The sequence below is a fragment of the Megascapheus bottae genome, chromosome 14 (genome assembly GCF_031878675.1).
Source record: "Megascapheus bottae isolate mThoBot1 chromosome 14, mThoBot2.hap1, whole genome shotgun sequence".
Classification (NCBI taxonomy): Eukaryota; Metazoa; Chordata; class Mammalia; order Rodentia; family Geomyidae; genus Megascapheus; species Megascapheus bottae.
In genome coordinates, this window is record NC_143522.1 from 41018420 (window position 1) to 41034325 (window position 15906).

The window sequence follows — 15906 nt, forward strand, 5'->3', positions numbered from 1 at the left end:
AACCATAGATTTTTTTTTTACAAATCTGGCAATGTAATTCTAGTAAAAAGTTTCATGAATAACTAATTTAGTCTGTAAAGCACCAGAAGTTTGCATCTTCTGTTGAGCTATGAGGCTTGGACCTCTTACCATCACAGTCTTACCAATTCTCTCAATACCATTTTCTAGAGAAAGATGACACTAGATGAGATGTAAGAGTTTCTAGCAATAGCTCATTTCCACAGTGAAGTCATTCACACAATTACCCCAACATGTGATTGATAATTTCAAAGTAAATAGCAGAATAGCCTAATAAGTACTGTGTAAATGAGCCAGAGTTAAATCATTGCAAACTACAAAGCCAAAGAAAGCATTTCTGTTAAAGCAAATTAAAGCAAAACAATAATCCGATAGTCAATTGGAGCTACAGAATGAAGCGAATCACAAACATCAGATGCACAAATATCAGGCTCATCCATACATAGAAATATTATTGTCAATATGAACAAGTTTTCTAGAAATGAATAATTTTATACTCAGAAAAATACTCTTCAGGATTTTCCTCAAAGTACAAATCTTAAGAGATTTTTATTTTCAGGTATGTGTAAGAAATTGTGAACACAATTTGATGATCTCATTTCTCAAAATAAGATCTCCATTCTCCATGTTTTAAGTCCATGCTTTGTTCAAATAAAATTAAAACTAGTACAAAAAATTACATCCTACTTGACCATCAAGATAGAATGGCATAAAAGAATCTGAGCTGATGTCTCAAGAATAGTCAGGAGATGGTTATAAAACCAGCATAGTTGCCTGGCATAGCACAGAAGGCTTTGATCCTCTTAATATTTGGAAAGAGCAACAACTACAGGCTGCCCATAATCTCAACTTCATTATATGTAGAATGTTAGAAATAACCCATCAGGGAACATGTCCCACCTACATGCTTAGAGCAAGCATGCTTTCTTCCTGTTCCCGAACAAGAATCTCGAGTAACAGTGACCCCCGCCCATGTAATACACATGGGCTACTTCCAAACAGGTTCCAGAAAAATAACTATAAATTAGATAGTGTCAATATACCACTTTCAATTTCTAGCTTTCTTTCTTTGGCATAATTACTTTCAGGCTCATCTATTTTTGTTGTAGGTGATAATAGCATAATCCTCTTTTACTGGATAGTGTTGCAGGAATATGCCAGTGCTGGTTATTCATTCCTTGCTTGGTAGATAAACCTGAAAGGTTTCCAGTTTTCAGCAATTGCTTATAAAGTTGATATGAGCATCTGTGAACAAGCACTTCACGGTCAGTTTTTTTTTCTTTTGGGTGAATACCTAGAATGAAATGGCCAATCATAGGTATCGTTTCCAATTCTTAAATTATAAGGCACAGTAATGCATGTCTATAATGCCAGCTACTTAAGAAAGAGGGAGAAGGATGTGGCCTTAGACAAAAAGCATGAGACTTAATCAAAGCAACTCTAGGATATGGAAACAAGAACTTTATCTTGTATGATTGTTTTTCTTAATGTGCTATGTTATTTCTCTTCTCTTTTGTTGCCCTTATGGTTAATCTCATATTGTTAGTGTATCTGATTTTGTTACCTGGTATATCTAATATACTAGGTAACAAGATGATTGGGAGGGATGGGGGGAGAGAAAGAGGGACAAAAATATGAGAAGGGGTATCAATGTGTGAGAAGTAATGCACCAACTACCTGACAAATGTAACTATAACCCCTCTATACATTATCACAACCAAAAAAAAGTAAAAGAAAAAGAATTAAAGCAAAAAGACTGGGGACATAGCTCAAGTGGTATAGAACCTGCCTAGCAAACTTAAAGCCCTGATTTCAAACACTAGAACTAACAAAAAGATGTTTTCTAAATTTTCTGTATCATTCTAAACCCACCATTAGCAATTTGTGGAGGTCCAGGTCTTCTATATTTCATACATTTTTCATCCAATCTGATCAGTATTTAATGGTACTGCATTTTTATTTAATGAGAATTTACTTAGTGAATACATGTCAGAATTTTTTGTTTTGATTTCTTTTTATCTTATCATGTGAAGTTATGTTCAAATACTTGCTACCATTTAATATTGAGGTTTTATTATTAAATGTTTAAACGTTTAACATATCCCAGCTGCAAATCGTTCACTAGAAACTAAATATGCGCAATTTTTTAGCTAAACTAGACTTACTTCTTTTCATTCTTTAAACAATCTAGTTTAAAAACAGAAGTTTGTGAGTTCAAATCATCAAAACTTTCTTTTATGGGTGAAAATTTTGGTGTTATATCTAAGAAATTTTGTTCAACTAATGTTAAAAAAGAACACTTATTCATGTGGACTCTTTTTTCATATATTTTTATTCTACTTAATAGAAGGGTTACATAATATTCACCAGATTGAAGGTGCATTACTTCACAAACATTGATACCCTTTCTCATGTCTTGGTCCTCATGTCCCTCACCCTCCCACACCTCATCTTGTTTTTCCCACCTTCCCTATCCGATTTCAAATAACCAAATACTCATATATAAATATAGCACATAAAAAGGTGAAATACTGTAACAATATGAGATAACCAAGGGACAGCAAAAAAGATGAGAGATAACATAACACATTAAGGACAACAATCACTCATTATATGGCTTTTGTTTCTATATCCTGGACATTCTTTCATTAACATCATATGATATGGCCTTATGTCTCTATGTTTTGGTCTAGTGTAAATCTCTTCTAGGAGAGCCCAAGGTTTCTACTGATTATGACAAATGGGGGAAACCTTTGAGCCTATGTTTCTTTGAGTCTGGCTTACTTCACTTAATAAGATTTTTTTCTAAGCCTTTCCATTTCCTTACAAATGGAGCAATGTCATTCTTTCTGATGGCAGCATAAAATTCCATTATGTACAAATATCACATCTTGTTGATCTACTCATCAACTGAGGGGCATCTGGGTTGGTTCCATATCTTTGCTATGGTAAATAGTGCTGCAATGAACATCATTGTGCTAGTGGATTTAGTACTTCCTTGTTCCTGGACGATTGGGTAAATGCCAAGGAGTGGATTTGCTGGGTGATGGGAGCTCTATGTTTAGTCTTTTGAGGACCTGCCATAGAGCTTTCCATAGTGGTTGAATGAATTTACACTCCCACCAAAAGTGTAGTAATGATTCATCCTGGCCACATACCCTCCATCATCTGTTGTTATTAGATTTCTTGATCCTGGCCAGTCTAACTTGAGTGAGGTGGAATCTTAGAGTTTTTTTTTTATTTTATTTTATTTTGTTTTATGGCCAGAGATGTCGAGCATTTCTTCATTTGTCTATAGGCCATTCTTACTTCTTCAGAGAAGACTCTCTTTAAGTCTGTGGCCCATCTTTTTTTTTTTTTATCAGAAGAACCAGTCAGGTTTATGAACTTGAAAGATTTACAGCTTTATAGGTTTGACCACAACCCCATAACCTCTGATAAATTTTTCCAAATTTTTATTATAATTAATAGAAGGGTTACATTATATTCACCAGATAGAAGGTGCATTACTTCACAAACATTGATACCCCTTCTCATGTCATGGTACCCAGTTCCTTCCCCCTCCCCCCACTCATCTTGATTTCCCCCCTTCTCTATCCAATTTCTAATGACCAATTAAGCATATATAAAATATATCACACAACAAGGTGAAATATTGTACCAATATGAGATAACCAAGGGACAGAAAAAGAGATGAGAGATAACATAGTACATTAAGGACAACAATCACTCATTATATGGCTTCTGTTTCTATATCTTGGAGGTCCTTACATTCAGCATCATACTATATGGCCTTATGTATATAGATTTTGTTCTATTGTAAATCTCTGCTAGGAGAGCCCAAGGTTTGCACTGATTTTGACAAATGAGGGAAACCATTGAGCCTATGTTCCTTTGAGTCTGGCTTACTTCACTTAATATGACTTTTTTAAGTCTTTCAATTTCCTTACAAATGGGGCAATGTCGTTCTTTCTGACAGCAGCATAGAATTCCATTGTGTATAAATACCACATCTTGTTGATCCACTCATCAACTGAGGGACATCTAGGTTGGTTCCTTATCTTTGCTATGGTAAATAGTGCTGCAGTGAACATCGTTGTGCTAGGGGATTTAGTATTTCCTTCTTTCTGGACAATTGGGAATTGCTGGGTCATAGGGGAGCTCTATCTTTAGTCTTTTGAGGAACTCTTTGGCCCATCTTTTAATGGGATGGATGTTTCTTTAGAGATTAGTTTTGGAGTGATTCAATTTTTTGAGCTGTTGATTTATTTTATGATGGAGGCTTTTCTCCATCATATGGTTAATGAAGATCTTCTCCTACTCTGTAGGCTTTCTAGTTAATTTGCTAGCTATGTCCTTTGCCATACAGAAGCTGGATAAGTTCTACTTATCCAGACTTTGTCTGATTTGTTGTTTCTTGGTCCTTATTAAGAAAGCTTCGACCTGTGCCAAGGAGACCTACAGTATCTCCTATTCCTTTTTGTAAAGTTTTAATTGTATCTGCTTTTGCCTCGAAGTCTTTGATCCATTTGAAGTTAATCCTGCTGCAGGGTAACAAGGAAGGATCCAACTTTAGTTGTCTGTAGTTGCTTAGCCAGTTCTGCCAGCACCACTTGTTGAAGGGGCTGTCTTTCTTCCTTTCTACTTTTTTGGCTCCCTTATCAAAGATTAGGTGGCTATAGGTCTGTGGGTTATTATCTGGGTCCTCAGTTTTATTCCATTGGTCTTCAGGCCTGTTCTTGTACCAGTGCCAAGCCATTTTTGTCATGATAGCTCTGTAATAGAGTCTAAAGTTTGGTATTGAAATTCCTCCTGCACTATTCTTCTGATAAGAATTGTTTTTGCTATACGGGGTCTCTTATTATTCTATATGAAATTTTGGATTGTCTCATCTAATTCTTTAAAGAATGATATTCAGATATTGATGGGTATTGCATTGAATTTGTAGATAGCCCTTGGCAAGATTGTCATTTTCACAATGTTAATTCTTCCAATCAAGGAACATGGGAGGTTTTACTGTTTCCTCAGTTCTACTTTAATTTCCTTTTTCAGGGTTTTAACGTTTTCATCAAAAAGGTCCTTTACATTCATAGTTAATTCCTAGGTACTTTATTTTCTTTGAGGCTATTGCAAAAGGAGTTGCTTTCCTGATTGTTGCCTCGTTCCTCTCACTGTTGGCAGATAGGAAGGCAGTTGATTTTTGAGGGTTAATTTTATAGCCTGCTACCTTGCCAAAGTTTTGAATCAGCTCAAGCAGCTTGAAAGTGGAGTATATAGGGTTCTTTAAATACAGAATCATTTCATCTGCAGAAAGGGAAAGTTTCACTTCCTCTTTCCTTATTTGGATCCCCTTTATGCTTGCTTCTTTCCTTATTGCTCTGGCTAGGAATTCTAGTACTATGTTAAAGAGGAGTGGAGAGAGTGGGCATCCTTGTCTCGTTCCTGATTTTAGAGGAAATGGCTTTAGCTTTTCGCCCTTAACTATAATACTAGCTGTGGGTTTGTCATACACAGCCTTTATGATACTGAGGAATGTTCCATTCATTCCTAGTTTCTCCAGAGCTTTTATCTTAAAGGGATGTGGGATCTTGTCCAATGCCTTTTCTGCATGTATTGAGGCAATCATGAGATTCTTGTCCTTGCTCCTGTTGATATGTTGAATTATATTAATTAACTTTTGTATGTTAATCCAGCTTTGCATCCCTGTGATTAATCAATCCTGTTTGATCATAGTGAATATTTTTTTGATGAGTTGCTGAAGTGGTTGACCAGTATTTTGTTGAGAAATTTTGCATCAATATTCATCAAAGAAATGGGTTTATAGTTCTGTTTCTTTGATGAATCTCTGTGTGGTTTTGGGATGAGGGTTATATTGGCTTCATCGAATGAATTTGGCAAAGAACCTTTGTTTTCAATTTCTTTGAAGAGCTTGAGGAGTATTGGTGTGAGCTCTGCTTTGAAGACCTTATAGAATTCAGCTGTGAATCCATCTGGCCCTGGGCTTTTTTTGGATGGAGGTCTCTTATTGCCATTTCTATTTCGGTGCTTGAAATAGGTCTGTTTAGTTGGATTAAGTCTTCTTGTTTCAATGTGGGTATGTTAATTTCTGTGGATTCTTTACACCTTTCACATCTTTCCATCTAGGTGTGTGGTTTTCATTTTCATTTATTCTCTACTCTTTATTTTATTATCTTTATGATTTCTAAATAGTTGTTTACAGGAAGTTCTGTTCTAACAGTCAAGTTTTGAGTACAATGAATTTTGATCCTCCTCTTTCTTCTTTTTAGCAGTACTATGCTTTAAACTCAGTGTTTCTAGCTTTATGGACAGGCACTCTATCACATGAACCATACTCCCAGCTCTCTTTTTTTTTTCTTGGCAATTCATTTGTACTTTTCTAAGAGTTCTATTGAAAAATCTTTCTCCTCTGAGCTACCTTCATACCTTTCTAAATAATTTAGTTTACCCTGCTTTAGTTGTTTTCTTTTTCAGTGTGCTATAAAAACCCTAGTATAATTATCAACATTTCTTCCTTAATTGTCAGGTATAATTCACCACTATAACTAGCCGAACCTGCTGTACAGGATGGCTTTTAAATATGATTTAATTCATTTAATAAAATATATAGATCAGATATTTATGAGTTATTTGTTAAAGCTTAACTTCCAAGAACACCTGGGCTTGAATTATTTAAAAAGGATGATAAAAGTTTCATTATATTATTTCCTCTTCTTCCTCTTCTTCTTCTTCTTCTCCTTCTTCTCCTTCTCCTTCTCCCTCTTCTTCTCCCTCTCCCTCTCCCTCTCCCTCTCCCTCTCCCTCTCCTCCTCCTCCTCTTCCTCCTCCTCCTCCTCCTCCTCCTCCTTCCTTCTCCTTCTCCTTCTCCTTCTCCTTCTCCTTCTCCTTCTCCTTCTCCTTCTCCTTCTCCTTCTCCTTCTTCTTCTTCTTCTTCTTCTCCGTCTTCGTCTGTTGTGAGGCTTGAACTCAGTGCCTAGCCACTGTCTAAGGATCTTTTTCACTTAATGCTAGTGCTCTACCATTAATGATCCACAGGGCCACATCTGGTTTCTGACAGTTAATTGAAGATAAACATCTCATGGCCTTTCCTACCCAGCCTACTGAAGAGTGTGAATCACTGCACCTAGCAGAGTATTTGCATATTGTCCTCTCAGATTTTAGGAACTCTCTAGTGATAGTATTCATTATATTTTTAGATTTTCCTTCTTGTGGTTGTCAGGTTTTGTGGAGGTTTGTTTGTTTGTTTATTTTGGAGATAGGGTATTGGAATTCAGGCTTAAATTCAGGATTCAAGTTTTTCTAATGTTGATATTTAACATTATAAATGTCATTGGGCACTGGTGGCTCACATCTGTAATCCTAGCTACTGGGGACGCTGAGATCTGTTGATCATGGTTCAAAGCCAGCCTGGACAAGGAAGTCCTTGAGACTCTTTTTTATTTTATTTTATTTTATTTTGTTTGGTGGGTCATGAGACTTGGACTCTGGGTCTGGGCATTGTCTCTGAGCTCTTCAGCTCAAGGCTACCACTCTACCCCTGGAACTACAATGCCACAAGTCCTTGTGGAGCGTGGAGGCTCATGTCTGTAATCCTAGCTACTCACTGAGGATTGCAGTTCAAAGCTAGCCTGGGCACTAAAGTCCATGAGACTCTTATCTCCAATTAACCACCAGAAAATGGGAAGTGTCAGTGTGGCTCAAGTGGTAGAGTGCTAGCCTTGGGCTGAAGAGCTCAGGTACAACATCCAGGGAGTTCAAGCCCCAAGAGTGGCAAATATACATATATATATGTATATATTAATATATACAAATAATATTGCCCTAATTACTTTTATAGCAACTCATTAAATTTGGTGTATGTTTTACTTGTCATGAATCTCAAAATACATTACCATTTCCCTTTTATTTCTAGTTTGTATATAGATTATTTAGAAGCACATAATTTAATTTCCAAATACTGGAGAATTTTCCAGTGATCTTTATGTTACTGGTTACTAATTTAATTTCATTGTGCTAAAAGAATATAACTTTACATGATGTGAATACTTTTAAATTTATTGAGACAAGATATAGTTTTGTTTCCTATTTCCAATGCATGTCATTTGATCCACACTTTTATATTTATCTGCTTTTGTTTCTACTTTTAATCTATTTGAGCCGCCAGGCTCATCTAACTGCCTTGTAAATGAGTGACTTTGTTTGATGTGATTTGTATAAATAAAACAGATTTTTACACACCTATATGTAGAGACTCTCATTCAAATAAGAGTTGGTTTAATATGTCCTGGAATGTAAGGCATGCATCAGGATGACATTCTTTTTAAAAAGTTACTTCTAGCTTATATTTTCAGGTAGTTTGTGTGGACACAAATACGATTCAGTAATGATATTCTTCAAAGTACTTTGCTTTGCTTCAAAGCAGCAAATAAATGAGAACTAAGTCCCTACAAGCATGTGACTTGCATGAAGAAACATAGCATGCAGAATTTACTTCACTTTCAATATATGTATAAATGAAAGTTCTGAAATAATATAAAACAATAAAAGTGAGAAAACTATACTGGCAAGCTGGAAGTGGTTATCCTTGCTATTTGTATGGTGAGTGCTTTGCCTATGTATACTACATCTTTATTTGCCTTTTTTTTAATGTTTGTTTTGTAATTACATGATAAGCATCAGATACAAGTAAAATAACCCTATCTAGGTGCAGTGGCTCACACCTGTACTCCTTGCTATTCAGGAGGCTGAGATCTGAGGATCAAGGGCTCAGGGACAGTGCTCAGGCCCAGATTTCAAGCCCCATGGCCAACAAAAAAATTTAAAAAAAACCCTAGCATTTCTAGTTCTATTGTGAAAACATTGATTTAGATATATGCATCATAAGTTATACAGACATGCAAAATATCTGACCCCCTTGAAGATACTTAGTAAAAATAATCAAACATCCATTTTAAGCAAAGCTAAAATACTGCAAACAAAAATTGAATTGTCTGTGTGTCATATTTACATAAGGCTGCATCCATCTGCTCTGGAAATACCAAAGATAGTTCACACATTAACTGCAAATTCAGAAAGGAAACCTTGTACATCTAATTATGCCTCTTAGAATTTTGCTATCAGTTGCTACTATTTGCCAAATGGTGCATTACATACAAGTATTGTAATAGCCATTAACTATCCTGGGTTTTTCTAAATACAACATATTGAATGTTCTATTCAGCCTTATAATCTGAAAAGTAAAAATGTAAACATGCAGGATTTATAGGTGTGTGTACATACATACACATATGCATGTGTATATGCCTGTGTATACATGTGTATGTGTAAACACATGCATACACACCCATGCGTGTGCAGTATACATATATCATACAGGTCTACACATATAGACATAAAACTCTATATACATATGCATGCATGTATACATATGAACACTTGTCTGTGTGCAGGATCGAAACTGTTATTGTTAAGATGACTAAACTTGCTTCCCAGCCACACAGCTAAATTTTTCTGTGAATGACCAAACACTAACAAGGACCAGCTCCTTAACCAAATCTAAGTCTCCATTAAGCTGTCTTTCTGACTAGGCCTTGATCTTGGCCTCAGTCCTGCCTCTGGCCTGCCCAGTTTAGTCTAAGCAAGAATGTCATCTTGGCAAGAATGGTCCCACTTTCATCCAATATGTAGTCACTCAATATCTGATCGAGTTTCTCATTCCTCTAACTTTGATCTCTTTCTTCCATTCCTGCCTTTAGCAAAAATTCTGACAATTCAGACTAGCAGGAATTCCTCTAGCTTTGATGTTTCCTCTAAATAATTGTTCAGCCATTCTATTCTTTGGCTATAACTCTTGAGCTACCTTTCCCATATTTTGGAGTTGAATCCCTTCACTTTCTCCTGTTGCAATATTATGATAGTTGTTAGGTCCGTCTGTGTGCAAATCTTCACATAGATTTCTTCCTCCCCTCACTACCCACCTCCTTTCCAGGCAGGAAGTCTCTGCCAGCACCTCAGTTACCTAGATGACTGCATACCTGCAGGCAGTGAACTTCCCTTTCTCTGAGGTCTCATCCTGGACCACCCTGATCACACCTCCTTCCAACCCCTAGAGGTTCCCAGGCACATTAGCATCTGCCATGGCCATATCTCCTCCCACCCACTTCCTACCGAACTCCAGCCCTGCCAGGGGTGAGCCCTTTTTCTCCTCAGACTTCACTGGAGGATGGGCTGGCAGTTTGCTTTTTTCTTAATAAACTCTTTTCTGCCTGACCCATGTGCTGTTTTCCTTTCACTGAACCTTAAGTAGTCTGTCTACCTGATCATTTAGACATGCATGAGAATGCTTCCTCATAATTCAGAGAGGCAAGTGTATAAATCTACTCAGTGCAGCTACGCCTCGCTTTTCAAAGGATAGAAACATTTTGGTTTTTATTATCTTTAAATAGTTGTACAAATAAATTTCTATTGAAGAACACAGTTTATGAAAAAAATATATCTTGACCAACATTATCCCTTACAACATTTCCCCCCCTCTCAACTCTACCCACTCCTTTCCTTACTCTTCTTAATAATGGAGGCTATATATTGGATGGATTCTTGACTGTGTTTTCCTCTCTTTACCTTTGTCCACAGCTTCCTCTTGACCCTATCCCATCCAATCCCTTTTAAATACCTGCTTCCTGGTGCCTTATTCTGCTGAACAATTGACTTTGCCTTTCTAAGGAATCATCCTGTTGGAGTTCTCTTTGAATCTACCATCTTTCAGTTAATGCATTTGTATATACTTGCATACCTTCCAACGTATTTACTTATAAACTTTTAATGTTGTAGTTTACTTGATGTGATTCAGGTTCTCTTAATTTATCAGGAAGCCTGTTTAGTTTGTAACTCATCTGGTGGTTTATTTAAGGTACTGTTGCTTAACAGAGCAGGAAGGCTCTGTGACTAATCTGCCAGTTTTGTGATGCTAGTAGAAGACCTAAGACCCGCTGAAGCACAAAGAAAGAACTTGAAAGCTCATTTGTCAAAATATACAATTACATGCTTGAATTTTGCAAAGTCTGAGATATCTGTTTTGAAGACTTAACTGAAAGAGATCAGATAATTGTTCTCTTTATACAAAATTGGTTGGTGTAACTGCAATTTGAACTCAGGATTTCTGCTTGCTCCTATTTGAGCCATGCCTTTGTGCCTTTGTATCGGACAGGAATTTGAGATTTTGTCTGGGCAAACTTGGACTGCTATTTTCCTGTTTACAGCTCCTACAGCTCTGTGATTACACCTTTATACTATTATACTGGGTTTTTTGTTGTTGTTGTTGTTGTTTTTGCCTTTCTGAGGTAAGAATCTTGCTAATTTTACTTGAGCTGGTCTCAAACCAAAAACTTGACACTTGCCCCCTGAATAACTTGGGTTACAGGTATGAAGCATGTACAAAGTTTCTTGTCGATTCTTAATGCTTGCTTTATGAGGTTAAAAGAGACAATGGGAAATATCTTTGTGTTTTCTTTCAGAAGCTCAAAATTTGTTCTTGATTTTAAGTGTTTACTGTTCACTGAAAAAAAGCTCTCTAGAATTCTGTCCTCGGCTACTATTTAAGGTGAAAAAAATAAATCACTGGATTGACTTCTGTGCAAGGTATCACAAATGTGTGTTTTTCTCTCACGCAACACACTCACCACCCGTTATATTTCATACACAAATATGGATATTAGGCAGCATCTCATATTTAGAGAAACCAAAACATTCAATCCCAGATCACAAAATATTCAAAGCAATTATATTGAATTTCATTCTAAAGAATGAAATTCAGGCAAGCATCACTTTTCTGTCTGGTTTTCAAACTCTCTTATGAATGCCATTCAGAAATCTAAAAATGGCAGGAATTTGCATACATCGCATATGCAAATATATGCATATATGTAGATCCTTCCTATCTCCTCTTTTACCCTCTACTCTCTCCTTCCTTTCCTTTAAGTTTATATTGGCTTAAATACATCAATGGAAATTATAGAAGTCTAACATGTAAACTAGTTACCCTGACTTCCTGAATAAGGTTTGAAAGCAAAAGAATTACTTCACTCCTGGCTTTAGTATTATTTAGACAAGTCTTTAAAACTTGCAGCTTTCTGTTAAAATTCAAAAGATTATTTTCTTTAAGTATGTTTTATCCTTTACCCATTTTTAGTCATTGTAATGAAATTATTTCTGTGTAGCACATTTGATCTTTGGATATTTCCTTTTGACATTGCATCCTGGAAATTATCACAAGGTTAACTGTCAAAATTACAAGGTTTTAATGACTACATAGGCTCTTTGTGCCAAAAACAAATACCTATATTTTCTACCCCTAGACTAGTGATGTTTTAAAATAAATTCCTATTATATAATTCTTGGATTTTTTTTCCCTCTGGTAAGAGTATGAAAAGAGGCAAACAAACACAGTATCTTTGCCAGGAAGCCTAAGGAACTAGAAGCTTGGCCAAGATTGGCCACCAGTGCATAAACTTTCAAATGCCCCTGTCACATACTACAGGGCTCATGTTTTTAACAGGAAGCTTGTGCCCTTGCCAAAGTAGAAATACAATTTTCAGGTAGGAGAAACGTCAAGGAAAGTGAAAGAAGTGTCTCATTCAGAGAGATTGCAGTTGACCTAAGCTGTAAATAGGTTTCAGAATCTTGGGAATCCTTGAAATTTTGGAAAGGTCACCAGGCATACTGGATATCAGCCTGGTCTTTGATGTATGACCACTCCAGGCACGATGTTCAACTTTTTGTTGTTGTTGTTGTTATTCACAGTGTTTCACTGTGGGACTTTGGAAGGTTATCTAATATTTCTTTTTTAATTATTAATTAGGTTATAAAGGAATTGCCATTTAACAGGGCAGTTTATGAATACCTAATATTTATTAGACCACATTTTTCTTCACAAAATGAGAGTGGCAAGACCCACTATGTGGGCTATTAAGATTTATTAAAATGATAATTAGGTACTGGCTATTGAGTCACAACTCTATTTCTTTTTACTGAAACTAATCCAAATACGTTCCATGTAAGAATTTATCCACGCAAGACTTCTTGGATCTTTGTATATATAAGTGACCTTAAAAAAATAGTTCATATAGTCTGTCAATGAGTCAAACATTCCAGAAATTTATTCTAAAGACCTCATGTGAGATATTCACAACAAATTAAGAATATTTACTCCAATGGTTTAAAATGCTTTATAAATATGCAAATACATAAAATACAAGATTTCTAATAAATTACAAAATCTGCCAATATATGGACATCTATTTGAAGTTATGAGTCAAATCCTTTAATAATTATATTCTAGATAGGCATTGTTGGCTCACACTGACAATCAGAGCTCCTTAAGAAGCTGAAAACTGATGATCATAGTTCAAAGCCAACCCAGACAAGATAGTCCATGAGATTCTTCAATTAATTCTTCAGTTCTGCCAAAATGCTAGAAGTGAAGCTGTTGCTAAATTGGTAGAGCACTAGCTTTGTACAAGAGAGCTTACAGACAGAGTCCAGGTCCTGAGATCAAGACCGAGGACTGGCATAAAAAATAATTACATTATTCCATATGAATTTTTTGATTGCTTCATTAAAGAATGACATTGGGATATTGATGGGTATCGCATTGAATTTGTAGATAGCTCTTGGCAGGATTGCCATTTTCAGAATGTTAATTCTTCCAATCGTTAGTTCTATTTTAATTTCCTTTCTCAGGTTTTTAAAGTTTTCATCATAAAGGTCCTTTACATCCTTAGTTAAGTTATTTCCTAAATATTTTATTTTCTTTGAGGCTACTGCAAAAGGAGTTGTTTTCTTTATTTCTGCCTAGCTCTTCTTGTTGTTGGCATACAGGAAAGCCATTGATTCTTGCCAAAGTTTTGAATCAGCACAAGTAACTTGGGAGTGGAGTCAATAGGGTTCTTTAAATATATCATCTGCAAAGAGAAAAGGTCTCACTTCCTTTTTCTCTATTTGGATGTCCTTTATGTTTGCTTCTCACCTTGTTGTTCTTTCTGGGTAGGAATTCTAATGCTTATATTGAAGAGAAGTGGAGCGAGTGGACATCCTTCCATGTCTCATTCCTGATTTTAGAGGAAATGGCTTTAGTTTTCTGCCATTAAGTATAATGCTAGCTGTAGGTCTATCATACACAGACTTTATTAAACTGAAGAATGGATTGCTAGTTTCTCCAGAGATTTTAGCATAAAGTGGTGTTGGATTTTGTCAAATATGTTTATCTGCATCTATTGTGATGATCATGTGGTTCTTGTCCTTGCTTCTGTTTATGTAATAAATTATGTTAATTGACTTGTGTATATTGAACCAGTTTTGCATCCCTGTGATGAATCCTGATTGATCACAGTGTGTATTATTTGATGAGTTATTGAAGTTGATTGCCTAGAATTTTGTTGAGAAGTTTTGCATCAATGTTCATTGCAGCATTATTTACCATAGCTAAGATATTGAACCTACCCAGTTGCCCCTCAGTAGATGAACAGTTCAAGAAGATATGATACTTTACACAATGGAATTTTATGCTACCATCAGAAAGAATGTCATTGCCCCATTCATAAGGAAAATGGAAAGACTTGACTAAAATCATATTAAGTGATGTAAGCCAGACCCAAAGGAACATAAGCTCAATGATTTCCCTCATTTGTAATAATTAGTACACATCTAGGACTCTCCTAGCAGAGGATCACAATAGCTCAAAAGCTATGTATATATGGTCATACAGGATGGGACTAAATGAAATAAATTCTAGGATATGGAAACAAGAAGTCTATCTTTGTAATTGTTGTTCTTAATGTACTATGTGAAGTTATTTCTTTTCTCTTTTTATCCTCTAGTGGTTAATTTCATGTGGTTACTGTATCTGACTTTGTTACCAGGTATATTGTATATATATTTATTTGATTATTTGAAATAAGGAAGGAAAGGGGGAAAATAAGATGACTGGGAGGGAATGGGAGGAAAGAAAGGGGGGCAAAAAACATGACAAGGGGTAGGAAGATTTGAGAAGTAATGTACCCATTAACTGATGAATGTAACTGTAACCCCTCTATAATTATTCCAACAATAAATAATAATTATATATCTTTAATATGTTTTTTTGCCAGTCGTGGGGCTTGAACTCAAGGCCTGAGCATTGCCCTTGGACTTTTCTAAAGGCTAGAGCTCTACCACTTGAGCCACAGCATCACTTCCAGCTTTTTTCTATACATATGGTACTGAGGAATTGAACCTGGGGCTTTGTGCATGCTAGGTAAGCACTCTACCACTAGGCCAAACTCCCAGCTTTAATATTTTTTTCACATATTTTTATTGTAATTAATAGAAGGGTTACATTATATTCACCAGATAGAAGGTGCATTACTTCACATACATTGATACCCTTTCTCAGTCTTGGTCCCCATTTCCCTCCCCCCACCCCCGCCCCTCATCTTGGTTTTCCCCTCTTCCCTATCCGATTTCAAATAACCAAATATGCATATAGACAATATATCAGATAACAAGGTGAAATACTGTAACAATATGAGAAAGCCAAGGGAAAGCAAAAGAAATGAGAGATAACATAATACATTATGTTTTTAAAAGAAGAAAAATTGTAAGATAATTAGTACATATTTATTAATGGGTTAACAATGCACATTTTTCATACACATACACATTTAACACCCTGAAACTATTATAATAAAGGCTTTATTTTTATTACATTTTTTAAATTTCAGAAAGAAAAAATAATTACCTTTATTATAAAAATTACTATTTGAAATCAGCCACAGTGGCTTACGCCTATAATCCTAGCTACTCAGGAGGCTAAGATCTGATGATAATGAGTCAAAG